Source organism: Pongo pygmaeus, chromosome 14, assembly GCF_028885625.2.
Source record: "Pongo pygmaeus isolate AG05252 chromosome 14, NHGRI_mPonPyg2-v2.0_pri, whole genome shotgun sequence".
NCBI lineage: Eukaryota > Metazoa > Chordata > Mammalia > Primates > Hominidae > Pongo > Pongo pygmaeus.
Genome location: NC_072387.2, coordinates 24,656,172 through 24,673,631, shown reverse-complemented (window position 1 = coordinate 24,673,631; position 17,460 = coordinate 24,656,172). Strand labels below are relative to the sequence as shown.

The 17,460-nt window shown below is 42.0% G+C and overlaps 1 pseudogene; it reads left to right on the top strand.

The window, feature by feature from the left end:
• Positions 1–603: 603 nt before the first annotated feature.
• Positions 604–17,460, top strand: part of LOC129011343 (double homeobox protein A-like) — a 52,790-nt pseudogene continuing 35,933 nt past the window's right edge.

Genomic DNA, 17,460 nt, shown 5'->3' with positions numbered 1-17,460 from the left:
GTGCTGGACCCCAGGGCCCCTGCCTGCCTCCTGGGGAGCCCAGTGACCCGGGGAGCCCAGTGACCCAGGCAGCCCTGGTGAGGCTGTGGGTGTCTGGGCCATAGCGAGGCCCCCGGGCTCCCACAGGACAGATGCGGACAGTGAGGCCGGGGAGGCCCTGCTGCCCTCCAGATTGTCCCTCCAGCCCCCGGCTTTCTGTGGTTCTCTGGGCCCCCTCTGCAGAGGGGCAGGGGAGCCCACTCTGGATCCTGAGACGCCGAGCTTGAGGGACCCCAGAGCTCTAGCGAGGCTGCTTCCTTTGTGGATGGTGTAGCTGAGGTCCAGAGGAGGGCAGGGGCAGGTCCCGGGCGCTCCCTAGGCGAAGGGAGCCGATCTCGGGGAGGGGGTCACCGGGAGCGCTCCTGCGACTTCTAGGGCCCGAAAGCTGGGGAGGATGAGAGACCAGGGGCCTTTCGTCCTCCCTTGGGGCTGGGCAGAGGCTCAGCCTGTGCTGCAACCCGAAGCTGCTTCTGGCAAGTCCGAGCCGCGGTCCCTTTAAGAGGGGGTGGAGCTTCAACCTGGCAGGAGGGCGCTGCCAGCGTGCGTGTCCCTACGGAAGCTGAGACTGCACTTCCTGCGAGGCCCAGGCAGCAGCGGCTGCGTGGTCACAGCGAGCTTCGAAGAAGCAGTGGTGGGTTCCATGTGATGGTGGAGTAGGAGGCAGGTCTCCGCGGTAAGTGGCGGGGGTGTGGACTCCACCAGGAACCCTCCCTGCTCCTTCCCTGCCTCTGCCTGTTTTCGTGCCCTCACTTCTTCGTGGGCATCTGGGCCCGAGTCCTCCGCGTGGGGGCTGTTGTGGGGTCCTGGCTACTGCAGCGTCTGCACCCCGGGAAGGCTATGCCGGTGTCCGACCCGCGTCCAGCGTATAGGAGCGCCCTGGCCCACAGCTGGCGATGAAACGCGGGACCTGGGTCCCTCCGAGCCCCAGGGGCCTCTGAGCTGGAGTCTAGGATTATTTTTGATGCCTCAGCACCTTTAAAAAGAGACCTCGCTAGAGCAGGGGACATCTGTATTTTCAGTTCTTTGAGGAGTCTGCAGTTATTTAGCTGTTTTCCATGGTGTGTATCCTAATTTTCATTTCCACCTACAGTGTATAAGTTTCCCTTTCTCCAAAACCACACTCGCATTCCTATTATTTTTGGTTTGGCGTTTTTGGCGTTTGTTTTGTTTTTGTTTTGAGACGGAGTCTTGCTCTGTCTTACAGGCTGGAGTGCAGTGGCGCCATCTCCGCGGACTGCAACCTCTGCCTGGTTTTAAGCAAGTCTCCTGTCTCAGCCTCCAGAGTAGCTGTGACTACAGGCGCCCGCCACCATGCCCAGCTAATTTTTGTATTTTTAGTAGAGATGGGGTTTCACGATATTGGTCAGGCTGATCTCAAACTCCTGACCTCAGGTGACCCACCTGCGTCAGCCTTGCAAAGTGCGGAGATTACAGGCATGAGACACCGTTCCCAGCCCCTCCTATTTAAAAAAAAAAATCTAGGCATATTCAATAAGTGTGGGATTATCTGTCTGTGGTTTTGAATTACAGTTTTCTAATGAATAGTTTATTTTGAGGACCTTATCTCTTATTTGTTCGATTTTATGGCAGTGTAGAATTGTCTGTTCAGGTTCTTTGCAAAATATTAGATTGGATGCTTTTGCTACTTTGTAGTGTTTTTTGTGTACATGTTAGATGACAACTCCTCCTGAATTACATGATTGCCTGAAATTTTTGCCTAATCTATAGGATGCTTTTGTATTTGGAAACTAGTTTTCTTTGATATGCAGAAACTTTTCATGTTGATGTAGTCCCATATATTTATTTTTGCGTTTCATGCATGTAATTTTCGTCACCCATATAAGAAAATATATATCAGTGACAAAGCATTTAATTGTCAATGAGGTTCTTCTTCAAGGATGTTTGTTTATTTTCCTCTTTGCAAAAGTGAGCAGAGATTCAAGTGACCCAAAATATATGCTCATCCTGTGTTTTAGTTAAAAACATTTTGTGGTTTATGGTCTTTTGTTTTGCCTTCAATTTGGGGGAGGGGGTGTTGTTGATTTTCATACATCGTGTAAAATAAGGTCCTATTTCTCGCTTCTGCATCTGGATATCATTTTTCTCAAAGGTATTCATTCTCTGCCTTCCACATTGCAGTGTTCTTTATCAAAGTCAGTTGATTGTGTCTATATTTGTGTTGATCATGTTTTTGTCCTCCCTGTTTTTGTCCATAGTTTATGCAAGTATCATATGTCAGCTGTATAACTACAACTTGGCAGTGTAATTTGGTATTGAGGATTGTGGGTCTTCACTTTCTATTTCTCACGATTCCTTTAGATATTCATTGCTTTTGTGGTTCCCTGTGATTTTTAGCAATACGTATTTATTTCTGTTAACTTTTTTCCACAACATAAAGGTCCATAATTAGGGGTACATTTTCATACATATAGATTGGGTAATGATCAAATCAGGGTACTTAGGATCTCTACTTACTCGTCCAGGTATTTTTTTTTTTTTTTTTTTTTTTTTTTTTTTTTTTGTGGGGAGAACATTCAAAATTCTCCCTTCTTGCTCTAGAAAAATATGTTATTGTTAACTCCAATCACCAGGCTGAGGAGGAGAACCTCAGATTTATTCCTTTAATGTTAAGATAACTTTGTTTCCATAATCAATCCTACCCCATTCCCCCTCTATCTCCCAAACTCTGGTAACCAATATTGTGCTTTCTACATCATTAAGATAAACATCTTAAGATTCACATGAGTGATATCATGTAGTGTTTGTCTTTCTAGGCCTAGCTCATTACATTTAACATAATGTTTTCCAGGTTCATCTGCGTTTCTCTAAATGACACTGTTTCATTATTTTGATGGCTGAAGAATATTTCCTAGTGTATGTATATGAGAGTTTCTTGATCTCTTTATCTGTGGATGAACAGGTAGGTTGAATTTATACCCAGTAATGGGACTGCTAGATGGTATGGTATTTCTTTTTTTCCTATTCTTTGCAAGACCTCTAACTGTTTTTTATAGAGTTAATACTAATTTATGTTTCCACAAACAGTTCCCCTTTCTGGAAATTCATACCAGGAATTGTCTTTTTAAATATTTTGATCTTTCTGTAATGTTCACTCTATTGGAGTGAGATAAGATCTGAGTGTGGTTTTGATCTGCATTTTTCTCATGAGTAGTAATGTTAACCACGTTTTTGTAGACATTGGGTCAGTTTCCTGTCTTCTTTGGAAAAATATCTAATCCGGTTATTTGCCCAGTTTTTGTCTGGCAATTGTTCTGTTGTTTTGTTATTCTTTTGCCAGCTGGTAGTATGACTGGCTTGTACCTTTTCAAAAATAATCCCTTATTCCAAACCTGTAATTTTTAGTGTGCCTTTGTATTTTGTTTATTGTTTCCTTTGTTGGGCACAAACGCTTCACCTTGATGTGGTCCCACATGTGTATAATTTCTTGGTGGCTGTGCTGTTGGTTACTCATCAAGAAAAAACAAAATCACAAATCACTACCAAAGCAGTTCATTGTCAATATTTTTTTCCCTTGTATTTTTGTTTACTTTTTGCGAACCGTGAGCATACATCCAAGTTGCCCTAAATATACGCACACGCGAGGTTGTCTTTATAGGAGCTTTATGGTTGCAGGCTTTGTGTATAATCTTTAATCATTTTGAGTTGATTATTGTGTATCTAGTACCATAAGAGTCCTGTATTATTCTTTTGCATATGGATATCTAGTTTTGGAAATCTTCCCCGTTGTGTCATTTTGGTGGTGTTTTGAAAAATGTGTTCATTCCATATAAATTTTTGTTTATTATTGAGCACATTCATTTTGCTCACTGGTCTGTGTTTCTCTGTGTATGCCAGTAACATATGGGTTTGTTAACTACGGATTTTCATTTAATTAGAACTCAGGGAATGTGATGCATCCCATATGGTTTGTATTTCTCAGAATAGCTTTGGAAATTCAGGGTGTTTCACATTTCCACATAAATTTTGGCATTGTTTCTTTATATTTCTTAAAACACTATTTGTCATATACTAAATTTATACAATTAGAAGGTACAAGGAAGATTTTGATACATGTATATGTTGAGTAATGATAAAATCAGGTTATTTAGCATCGCTTCATCTCATATAGTTATTATTTTTGAGTGGTAACAACATTCAGAATCTTTCCTTCTAGCTACTTTGAAACATATGATACATTTGTGTTAAGGTTAGTCACCCTGCTGTGGAATAGGAGACCAGAATTGATCACTCTCATCTGAGAGTAACTTTGTACCCATCACTGATTCCTTCTGAGACAGCCTCCACTTCCCCAGCAGCCTCTGGTAAGCCCTATTGAACTTTCTACTTCTAGAAGATAAAGCTTTTTTCAGTCTACATGCCTGAGATCACGTGGCATGGGACTTTCTCTACCAGGCTTATTCTTTGGACCTCATGTTCTTTAGGTTTCTTCATGTTGCTGCAGATGGCAGGATTTCCCAAAGGTTTATGGCTGAAACATATTCCGTGGTGTATCTATACAGCAGTTTCCTCATCCCTGCAGCTGTGTTTGAACAGGTAGGTTGGTTCTCTACCTTGGCCACAGTTAAGAGTGCTTTAGTACCCATGGGAAGGCAGATAGCTCTCTTCAACCTAGGGACTTCAACTGCTTTAAATGTGGAAACAGTGGTGGGGCTGTTAGCCGACTTGGTAGTTGTACTGTGAATTTTTTCAGAAACTTCTAGCTGTTTTTCTTTTTTTTTTTTATTTATTATTATTATTATTATTATTATACTTTAGGTTTTATGGTACATGTGTGCAATGTGCAGGTAAGTTACATATGTATACATGTGCCATGCTGGTGCGCTGCACCCACCAACTCGTCATCTAGCATTAGGTATATCTCCCAGTGCTATCCCTCCCCCCTCCCCCCACCCCACAACGGTCCCCGAAGTGTGATGTTCCCCTTCCTGTGTCCATGTGTTCTCATTGTTCAATTCCCACCTATGAGTGAGAATATGCGGTGTTTGGTTTTTTGTTCTTGCGATAGTTTACTGAGAATGATGATTTCCAATTTCATCCATGTCCCTACAAAAGACACGAACTCATCATTTTTTATGGCTGCATAGTATTCCATGGTGTATATGTGCCACATTTTCTTAATCCAGTCTATCATTGTGGGACATTTGGGTTGGTTCCAAGTCTTTGCTATTGTGAATAATGCCACAATAAACATACGTGTGCATGTGTCTTTATAGCAGCATGATTTGTAGTCCTTTGGGTATATACCCAGTAATGGGATGGCTGGGTCGAATGGAATTTCTAGTTCTAGATCCCTGAGGAATCGCCACACTGACTTCCACAAGGGTTGAACTAGTCCCACCAACAGTGTAAAAGTGTTCCTATTTCTCCACATCCTCTCCAGCACCTGTTGTTTCCTGACTTTTTAATGATTGCCATTCTAACGGGTGTGAGATGGTATCTCATTGTGGTTTTGATTTGCATTTCTCTGATGGCCAGTGATGGTGAGCATTTTTTCATGTGTTTTTTGGCTGCATAAATGTCTTCTTTTGAGAAGTGTCTGTTCATATCCTTTGCCCACTTTTTGATGGGGTTGTTTGTTTTTTTCTTGTAAATTTGTTGGAGTTCATTGTAGATTCTGGATATTAGCCTTTTGTCAGATGAGTAGGTTGCGAAAATTTTCTCCCATTTTGTAGGTTGCCTGTTCACTCTGATGGTAGTTTCTTTTGCTGTGCAGAAGCTCTTGAGTTTAATTAGATCCCATTTGTCAATTTTGGCTTTTGTTGCCATTGCTTTTGGTGTTTTAGACATGAAGTCCTTGCCCATACCTATGTCCTGGATGGTAATGCCTAGGTTTTCTTCTAGGGTTTTTATGGTTTTAGGTCTAATGTTTAAGTCTTTAATCCATGTTGAATTCATTTTTGTATAAGGTGTAAGGAACGGATCCAGTTTCAGCTTTCTCCATGTGGCTAGCCAGTTTTCCCAGCACCATTTATTAAATAGGGAATCCTTTCCCCATTTCTTGTTTTTCTCAGGTTTGTCAAAGATCAGATAGTTGTAGATATGTGACATTATTTCTGACGGCTCTGTTCTGTTCCATTGATCTATATCTCTGTTTTGGTACCAGTACCATGCTGTTTTGGTTACTGTAGCCTTGTAGTATAGTTTGAAGTCAGGTAGTGTGATGCCTCCAGCTTTGTTCTTTTGGCTTAGGATTGACTTGGCGACGCGGGCTCTTTTTTGGTTCCATATGAACTTTAAAGTAGTTTTTTCCAATTCTGTGAAGAAAGTCATTGGTAGCTTGATGGGGATGGCATTGAATCTGTAAATTACCTTGGGAAGGATGGCCATTTTCACGATATTGATTCTTCCTACCCATGATCATGGAATGTTCTTCCATTTGTTTCTCTTCTCTTTTATTTCCTTGAGCAGTGGTTTGTAGTTCTCCTTGAAGAGGTCCTTCACATCCCTTGTAAGTTGGATTCCTAGGTATTTTATTCTCTTTGAAGCAATTGTGAATGGGAGTTCACTCATGATTTGGCTCTCTGTTTGTCTGTTATTGACGTATAAGAATGCTTGTGATTTTGGTACATTGATTTTGTATCCTGAGATTTTGCTGAAGTTGCTTATCAGCTTAAGGAGATTTTGGGCTGAGACAATGGGGTTTTCTAGATATACAATCATGTCATCTGCAAAGAGGGACAATTTGACTTTCTCTTTTCCTAATTGAATACCCTTTATTTCCTTCTCCTGCCTAATTGCCCTGGCCAGAACTTCCAACACTATGTTGAATAGAAGTGGTGAGAGAGGGCATCCCTGTCTTGTGCCAGTTTTCAAAGGGAATGCTTCCAGTTTTTGCCCATTTGGTATGATATTGGCTGTGGGTTTATCATAGATAGCTCTTATTATTTTGAGATACGTCCCATCAATACCTAATTTATTGAGAGTTTTTAGCATGAAGGGTTGTTGAATTTTGTCAAAGACCTTTTCTGCATCTATTGAGATAATCATGTGGTTTTTGTCTTTGGTTCTGTTTATATGCTGGATTACATTTATTGATTTGCGTATATTGAACCAGCCTTGCATCCCAGGGATGAAGCCCCCTTGATCATGGTGGATGAGCTTTTTGATATGCTGCTGGATTCTGTTTGCCAGTATTTTATTGAGCATTTTTGCATCAATGTTCATCAAGGATATTGGTCTAAAATTCTCTTTTTTTGTTGTGTCTCTGCCAGGCTTTGGTATCAGGATGATGCTGGCCTCATAAAATGAGTTAGGGAGGATTCCCTCTTTTTCTATTGATTGGAATAGTTTCAGAAGGAATGGTACCAGATCCTCCTTGTACCTCTGGTACAATTCCACTGTGAACCCATCTGGTCCTGGACTTTTTTTGGTTGGTAAGCTATTGATTATTGCCACAATTTCAGCTCCTGTTATTGGTCTATTCAGAGATTCAACTTCTTCCTGGTTTAGTCTTGGGAGGGTGTATGTGTTGAGGAATTTATCCATTTCTTCTAGATTTTGTAGTTTATTTGCGTAGAGGTGTTTGCAGTATTCTCTGATGGTAGTTTGTATTTCTGTGGGATCGGTGGTGATATCCCCTTTATCATTTTTTATTGCATCTATTTGATTCTTCTCTCTTTTTTTCTTTATTAATCTTGCTAGCGGTCTATCAATTTTGTTGATCCTTTCAAAAAACCAGCTCCTGGATTCATTGATTTTTTGAAGGGTTTTTTGTGTCTCTATTTCCTTCAGTTCTGCTCTGATTTTAGTGATTTCTTGCGTTCTGCTACCTTTTGAATGTGTTTGCTCTTGCTTTTCTAGTTCTTTTAATTGTGATGTTAGGGTGTCAATTTTGGATCTTTCCTGCTTTCTCTTGTGGGCATTTAGTGCTATAAATTTCCCTCTACACACTGCTTTGAATGCATCCCAGAGATTCTGGTATGTTGTGTCTTGGTTCTCGTCGGTTTCAAGGAACATCTTTATTTCTGCCTTCATTTCGTTATGTACCCAGTAGTCATTCAGGAGCAGGTTGTTCAGTTTCCATGTAGTTGAGCGGTTTTGAGTGAGATTCTTAATCCTGAGTTCTAGCTTGATTTCACTGTGATCTGAGAGATAGTTTGTTATAATTTCTGTTCTTTTACATTTATTGAGGAGAGCTTTACTTCCAAGTATGTGGTCAATTTTGGAATAGGTGTGGTGTGGTGCTGAAAAAAATGTATATTCTGTTGATTTGGGGTGGAGAGTTCTGTAGATGTCTATTAGGTCCACTTGGTGCAGAGCTGAGTTCAATTCCTGGGTATCCTTGTTAACTTTCTGTCTCGTTGATCTGTCTAATGTTGACAGTGGGGTGTTAAAGTCTCCCATTATTAATGTGTGGGAGTCTAAGTCTCTTTGTAGGTCACTCAGGACTTGCTTTATGAATCTGGGTGCTCCTGTATTGGGTGCATATATATTTAGGATAGTTAGCTCTTCTTGTTGAATTAATCCCTTTACCATTATGTAATGGCCTTCTTTGTCTCTTTTGATCTTTGTTGGTTTAAAGTCTGTTTTATCAGAGACTAGGATTGCAACCCCTGCCTTTTTTTGTTTTCCATTTGCTTGGTAGATCTTCCTCCATCCTTTTATTTTGAGCCTATGTGTGTCTCTGCACGTGAGGTGGGTTTCCTGAATACAGCACACTGATGGGTCTTGAGTCTTTATCCAATTTGCCAGTCTGTGTCTTTTAATTGGAGCATTTAGTCCATTTACATTTAAAGTTAATATCGTTATGTGTGAATTTGATGCTGTCATTATGATGTTAGCTGGTTATTTTGCTCATTAGTTGATGCAGTCTCTTCCTAGTTTCGAAGGTCTTTACATTTTGGCATGATTTTGCAGTGGCTGGTACCGGTTGTGCCTTTCCATGTTTAGCGCTTCCTTCAGGAGCTCTTTTAGGGCAGGCCTGGTGGTGACAAAATCTCTCAGCATTTGCTTGTCTGTGAAGTATTTTATTTCTCCTTCACTTATGAAGCTTAGTTTGGCTGGATATGCAATTCTGGGTTGAAAATTCTTTTCTTTAAGAATGTTGAATATTGGCCCCCACTCTCTTCTGGCTTGTAGGGTTTCTGCCGAGAGATCCGCTGTTAGTCTGATGGGCTTCCCTTTGAGGGTAACCGGACCTTTCTCTGTGGCTGCCCTTAACATTTTTTACTTCATTTCAACTTTGGTGAATCTGACAATTATGTGTCTTGGAGTTGCTCTTCTCGAGGAGTATCTTTGTGGCGTTCTCTGTATTTCCTGAATCTGAATGTTGGCCTGCCTTGCTAGATTGGGGAAGTTCTCCTGGATAATATCCTGCAGAGTGTTTTCCAACTTGTTTCCGTTCTCCCCGTCACTTTCAGGTACACCAATCAGACGTAGATTTGGTCTTTTCACATAGTCCCACATTTCTTGAAGGCTTTGCTCATTTCTTTTTATTCTTTTGTCTCTAAACTTCCCTTCTCGCTTCATTTCATTCATTTCATCTTCCATGGCTGATACCCTTTCTTCCATTTGATCGCATCGGCTCCTGAGGCTTCTGCATTCTTCACGTAGTTCTCGAGCCTTGGTTTTCAGCTCCATCAGCTCCTTTAAGCACTTCTCTGTATTGGTTATTCTAGTTATACATTCTTCTAAATTTTTTTTCTAAGTTTTCAACTTCTTTGCCTTTGGTTTGAATATCCTCCCATAGCTCGGAGTAATTTGATCGTCTGAAGCCTTCTTCTCTCAGCTCGTCAAAGTCATTCTCTGTCCAGCTTTGTTCCGTTGCTGGTGAAGAACTGCGTTCCTTTGGAGGAGGAGAGGTACTCTGGTTTTTAGAGTTTCCAGTTTTTCTGCTGTGTTTTTTCCCCATCTTTGTGGTTTTATCTACTTTTGGTCTTTGATGATGGTGATGTACAGATGGGTTTTTGGTGTGGATGTCCTTTCTGTTAGTTTTCCTTCTAACAGACAGGACCCTCAGCTGCAGGTCTGTTGGAGTACCTGGCCGGCCCTGTGAGGTGTCAGTCTGCCCCTGCTGGGGGGTGCCTCCCAGTTAGGTTGCTCGGGGGTCAGGGGTCAGGGACCCACTTGAGGAGGCAGTCTGCCCGTTCTCAGATCTCCAGCTGGGTGCTGGGAGAACCACTGCTCTCCTCAAAGCTGTCAGACAGGGACATTTAAGTTTGCAGAGGTTACTGCTGTCTTTTTGTCTGTGCCCTGCCCCCAGAGGTGGAGCCTACAGAGCAGACAGGCCTCCTTGAGCTGTGGTGGGCTCCACCCAGTTCAAGCTTCCCGGCTGCTTTGTTTACCTAAGGGAGCCTGGGCAATGGCGGGCGCCCCTCCCCCAGCCTCGCTGCCGCCTTGCTGTTTGAACTCAGACTGCTGTGCTAGCAATCAGCGAGACTCCGTGGGCGTAGGACCCTCTGAGCCAGGTGCAGGCTATAATCTCCTGGGGCACCGTTTCCTAAGCCCATTGGAAAAGCACAGTATTCGGGTGGGAGTGGCCCGATTTTCCAGGTTCCCCTCTGTCACCCCTGGAAATGGAACTCCCTAACCCCTTGCACTTCCAGAGTGAGGCAATGCCTTGTCCCTGCTTCGGCTGGTGCATGGTGCGCTCACCCACTGACCTGCGCCCACTGTCTGGCACTCCCTAGTGAGATGAACCCGGTACCTCAGATGGAAATGCAGAAATCACCTGTCTTCTGTGTCGCTCAAGCTGGGAGCTGTAGACCAGAGCTGTTCCTATTCGGCCATCTTCTATCCATTCATCTCTGTTTTTCATAGTGTGTATACTAATTTACATCCCCACCAATAGTGTTTAAGAGGTTACCTTTCTGTAAGTCTACACTGGATGTCACCTTCAAAAATTTGTGTTTTGTTTTTGGTAGTACTCATTCTGAGTGGAATGAGACGGAATCTTAGTGTGGTTTTCATGGACTTTTTTTGTGAGGTTTAGTGATGTTGAGAAAGTTATTTGAGAAATCCCCACATTGCTTTCCATGGTGTCTGAACTAGTTTGCATTTCCACCAACAGCAGACCAGCATCCCTCCTCCTCTGCCTTGCTGGTGTTCATTCTTGTGGACTGTGTCATAATTGTCATGCATCAGAATGTGTGAAGTACTATCTCATGGGCCTTTTGCTTTGCATTTCTCTGATGATTCCTGAGGTAAAGAAATGTCTTGTCTGTTGGTTGCTGTAAACCTTGTTTTGAGATGCATGTTTTCATGCACCTTACCCTTTCTTCATTGCGTTTTTGTTTTTCTGATTTATTTGCTTAATGTATTTGAGGTAGATCCTGGATATTAGACTTCATCAGATGCGTATGTGGGAACATTTTCTCCCATTGTGTAGGCTGTCTGTTTACTGTGTTGGTAATTTCTTCTGCTGTGCAGCAGCTCTTTTGTATATTAGGCCCCACTTGTCAATAATTGTTTTAGTTGCACTTGCTTTTGGGGACTTAGGCATAGCCATGCTTTGCCAAATTCTCTGTCAAGAAGGGTATTTCCAAGTTCTCTTGCAGGCTTTTCATAGTTTGAGGTCTTGCGTTTACATCTTTCATTCATTTTGAGTTAATTTCTGTACAGGGTGAGACACAGGGGCCCACTGTTTTTCTTCTGCAACTGGCTAGCAGTTTATCCTGGCACAATCTATTGAGAGAGGAGGGAGCCCTTTCTCCAAAGCTTATTTTTGTGGATTTTTTTGAAGATCAGATGGTGTTAGGGGTGTGGGTTTACATCTGGGTCCTCTAATCTGTTCCACTGCTCTGTGTGAAATGGGGTCCCTAGCTTTTCAATGAAATTTAAAATCGAGAAGTGTGACACAACCAATGTAGTTTGGACTTCTCAGGATTGCTTTAGAAATTCAGGGTGTTTTGTGGTATGCCTGAATTTTAGCATTGCGTATTTCATATTTTTTAAAGGGTTGGCCATATAGTAAAAGTATACAATGGGGGGAGTTAGAGTGGGGCATTGTGGTTAATGCAGATGCAGAGGAATGTTAAAATCAGGATATTTAGAGTCTCTGTTATCACAAACAGTTGTTAATTTCTTTGTGGTGAAAACATTTGGAATCTTCTTTTCTAGATTTTGTGAAAAAAGTGTGATGTTTTGTTAACCTCCGGTCACTGGGCTGTGGAACAGAGAGGAACAATTCATTCCTCTCATCTAAGTGTAATTTTGTGTCTATTTCTGATCCCTGCCCATTCCCCTGCTTGTCTCCAATCTCTGGAAACCACTGTTGTGCTCTCTAGATCTATTGCAATAAAGCCTTTTATTTTGGGTTCCACATGAGTGAGATGTGGCAATGTTTTTTTTTGTCTGCCTGGTTTAGGTCATTTACCATGCTGTCCTCCAGCTTCAACAGTATGGCTCCAAATGATGAAATTTCATTTTGATTTTCTGGCTGAAGACTATTCTGTTCGTTTACGTCCACCACAGTTACTTTATCCCTTCATCTGTGGATGGGCAGGTAAGTTTATTCCTTATCTTGGCGATTGTGAATAGTGCTGCAGTCCACATAGGATGGCTGATACCTCTTGCATAAACTGATTTCTTTTGCACTGAAAGTATACTAGTAGTAGAATTGTTAGATGAAGCGGTAGTTGTAGGTTTAATTTTTGGAGGAACCTCCACTGGTTTCTATAGTATTTTTTTTTTTTTTGGATGGAGTCTCGCTCTGTTGCCCAGGCTGGAGTGCAGTAGCATGATCTCGGCTCACTGCAAGCTCCGCTTCCTGGGTTCACACCATTCTCCTGCCTCAGCCTCCTGAGTAGCTGGGATTACAGGCACCTGCCACCACGCCCGGCTAATTTTTTGTATTTTTAGTAGAGATGGGGTTTCACCGTGTTAGCCAGGATGGTCTCGATCTCCTGACTTCATGATCTGCTGGCCTCGGCCTCCTAAAGTGCTGGGATTACAGGCGTGAGCCACCATGCCCGGCTGTATACTAATTAACATTCTTACCAAACGAGTTCTTCTCTGGAAATTTCCACCAGCATTTGTGTCTCTTTTAATATATTTTATCACTTTGATAACATCCATTTGAATTATAGTGAGATGATATGTGTGTTGTTTTGATTTATATCTTTCTCATGGTTATGTCATTCAGGTTTTTAAAACTTGTTTTCAATGTTACATCTTTTTTGTAGAAATGTCTATTCAGGTTTTGTTTCGTTATTAGTTTCTCTTTTGTGTTTTTGCTAGTAAGTAGTGTTAGTTGCTTAGACGTTTTGAAGACAGCCTTTTATCAGATGTATGTTTGTCGAAACGTTTCTTGTGCAATGAAACGTATATGGAAATGTTCTGTGCAATAAAAACAGCAGTGGTAACAGGAGATGTAGGCTCTGAGTGTCTCACTGGAGACTGAAGTCCACAGATATGCAACAAAGCCTTTGTCTCCCTGATGTTTTTGCCTCCTGCTGGTCATGTGCTTTCACACATCAAGAGAAGACATTTAACATTTGAGCCACAGTGTCATTTGCTGTTGTCTGATGGGTGAGATTTTTGCTGGCATAGTCCATATTGTCATGTGTTCTTGGGGCCCACAGGATTATTCTTGGTCATCTAAGATGTTACTGACATCTTATCACCTTAAGATGTTGCTGACTTAATCACCTTCAACTGACTCCTATTCATTCTTTGAAATAAGCAGACACATGTTGTTTCAGTGATTCTTTCAGTTGGTGATTTGCCTGGTGCATTGCTATGTGAGGTCACCTCCCGTCAAATGACCCACAGGTGGTAACAGTCTGTGAACAAACAGTTCACAGGAGGGACCAACCATGTGTGGACATGGGGTGGGTCATTTCAAAGTGAGGTAGTCAACCTGTACCCTAGACTGGCACAGACAGAAGAAGCCACAGTCCTTTAGAGAGAAAAAAATTACAAAGTATAAATATCCTTTGTTAAGAGAAACAGACCATTTTCAGAGGGCTTAATAGTATTAAAATGTGTTCTCATTGTTCAGCTCCCACTTATGAGTGAGAACATGCAGTGTTTGGTTTTCTGTTCCTGTGTTAGCTTGCTGAGGATGATGGCTTCCAGCTTCATCCGTGTCCCTGCAGAGGACTTGATCTCATACCTTTTTATGGCTGTGTAGTATTCCATGACATATATGTAGTACATTTTCTTTTTTCAGTCTATCATTGATGGGCATGTGGGTTGGTTCCAAGTCTTTACCATTGTGAATAGTGCTGCTATAAACATACATGGAGCAGATGGTGCTCAAAGCAAGATGGACCTCTGAGCAAGATGAGCTCCAAGCTTGATGGAGCTCAGAGCAGATGGAGCTCCAGGTGAGATGGAGCTCCAATTAATATGAAGCTCAGAGCAGATGTTGCTCAGAGTATGATGGAGCTCCAAGCCTATGGTCTCAGAGCAAGATGGAGCTCCAAGCAAAATGGAGCTCAGAGCAGATGGTACTCAGAGCAAGATGGAGCTGGGAGTGACTGGGGCTCTGAGCAAGGTGGAGCTCAGAGCAGATGGTGCTCAGAGCAAGATGGAGCTTGGAGTGATTGGAGCTCTGAGCAAGATGGAGCTTGGAGCAGATGGAGCTCTGAGCAGATGGAACACAGAGCAACATGGAGCACAGAGTGTCCAGCCCAGAACAAATATAGCTCAGACAAGAAGGAGCTCCAAGCAAGATGGAGCCTGGAGCCGATGTTCCTCTGTGTAAGATGGATCTCAGAGCAAGATAAAGCTTGGAGTCGTTGGAACTCTGAACATTGCTCTGAGCAGTTGGAACTCTGAGCAAGATGGAGCTCCGAACAAGATGGTGCTCAGAGCAGATGAAACTCTGAGCAATAAGGAGATCTAAGCAAGATGGAGCTTGGTGCAGATGTTGCTCAGTTTCAGATGGAGCTCAGAGCATGATGGAGCTCAGAGCATGATGGAGCTCAGAGCATGATGGAGCTCAGAGTGATTAGAGCTCCAAGCAAGATGGAGCTCAGGGAAGATTGAGCTTGGAGCAGATAGAGCTCTGAACAAAAAGGAGCTCCAAGCAAGATGGAACTTGGAGCAGATGTTGCTCGGTGTAAGATAGAGCTACAACATGGAGCTTGAAATGATTGGAACTTAAAAATTTTGCTCTGGAGGATTGGAGCTCTGAGCAGATGGTGATCAGAGCAAGATCAGCCTCGGAGTGATTAGAGCTTTGAGCACAATGGGGCTTGGAGCAGATGCAGCTCTGAGCAAGATGCAGCTCAGAAAACATGTTGCTCACAGTAAGATATAGCTTGAGCAGATGGTGTTCAGAGCAAAATGAAGCTGGAAGTAATTGGAGCTCTCAGCAAGATGGAGCACGGAGCAGATGGAGCTTGGAGCAAATGAAGTTCTGAGCAAGAAGGAGCTCTAAGCAAGATGGAGCTTGGAGCAAATGTTGCTCAGTTTCAGATGGAGCTCAGAGAACATGCTGCTTACAGTAAGATGGAGCTTTGAGCACATGATGCTCAGAGCAAAATGGAGCTGGAAGTGATTGGAGATATCAGCAAGATGGAGCTAGAAGATGCAGCTCCAAGCATATGGAGCTCTGAGTGGAGGGTGCTCAGAGCAAGATGGAGTTTGGAGTGATTGGAGCTCTGAGAAAGATGGAGCTTGGAGCAAATGGAGCTCTGAGTAAATGGAGCTCTGAGCAAAATGGAGCTCAGAGTGATGGGAGCTCTAAGCAAGATGCAGCTTGGAGCAGATGGAACTTCAAGCAGATGGTGCCCAGAGCAAGATGGAGCTTGGATCTCAGAACCAGATGGAGCTCGGATCAGATAGACCCTTTATGTAAAAAACTCCAAAAATTCCACAAAAAACTCTGAGAACTACTAAATCAATTCAGTTAAGCTGCAAAGTATAAACTCAACATATAATAACCTAGCTGACAAAGAAATCAAGAAAACAATCTCATTTACAATAGCATCAAAGAAAAACATATACTTAGGCATGAATTTAACCAAGAAGATGGAAGATGTGTACACTTACACTTGAAAACCATAAAACATTGATGAAAGAAATTTAGATATGAACAAATGAAAAGATATCCTATGTTTATGGATCAGAAGAATTAATATTGTTAAAATGTTCACATTACCCAAAGCAAATATACAGATTTAACACAATCCTCATCAAAGTTCTGATGGCATTCTTCACAGAACAGAAAAAAACAATGCTGGCCAGGCATTGTGGTTCACGCCTGTAATCCTGGCACTTTGGGAGGCCGAGGCAGGTGGATCATGAGGTCAGGACTTGGAGACCAGCCTGGCCAACATAGTGAAACCCTGTCTCTACTAAAACTACAAAAATTAGCCAGATATTGTGGCATGTGCCTGTAGTCCCAGCTACTCAGGAGGCTGAGGCAGGAAAATTGTTTGAATCCGGGAAGTGGAGGTTTCAGTGAGCTGAGATTGTGCCACTGCACTCCAACTTGGGCAACAGAGTGAGACTTCATCTCAAAAAAAAAAAACAAACAAAAAAAAAACCAGAAAAAACAATCCTGAAACTCATATGGAACCACAAAAAACCCCAAACAGCCAGCAGATTACTGTGAAAGAAAAAGTTGGAGGCATCACACCTCTTGATTTAAAATTGTATTACAAAGCTATAGTAATCAAAACAGTATGATACTGGCATAAAAACAAAAAATATAGACCAATGGAACAGAACAGAGACCTTTGAAATAAACCCAAACATATACTGTCAACTAATTTTTGACAAGAGCAAACAAGACAACACAATGGAAAGAAAAATAGTCTCATCAATAATAGTGCTGGGAAAACTGGATTTTCACATGCAAAAGAATAAAAATGGATCCTGATCATACACCATACACAAAAATCAACTCAAAACAGATACAAGACTCAAGACTCAAATAAGACCTGAAACCGTAAAACTCCTAGAAGAGAACATAGGGGGAAAGCCTCTTGACATTGGCCCTAGCAATTATTTTTTGGATGCCACACCACAAGCTAGGCTACAAATGGAAACATAAACAAGGAGGACTGCATCAAACTAAAAAGCTTCTGCACAGCAAAGGAAACAACCAACAAAATGAAAAGAGAACCTACAGACTGGAAGAAATATTTGCAGATCACATATCTGATAAAGTGTTAATGTCCAAAAATCAGTAAAGAACTCTTTTAATAACAGAAAAACAACCCAGTTGAAAAATGAGCCAAATAGGAAATGATCAATAGCAAATGGGGAGATGTACATTAAAAAAATACAAAGTAGCAGACATATAGGATGATCAAGTTAGAGATCTAATGTACATCATGAGGGCTATAGTTAACAAAAATGTATTGTCTTTGGGATTTTTGTTAAATAAGTAGATTTTAGCTGTTCCTGTCACACACAAAAAATGTAACTGTGAGATGGTAGATATGTTAATTTGCTTCACTATAGTAACCAGTTTACTGTCTATATGTATTCTTAAGGTCATGTGGT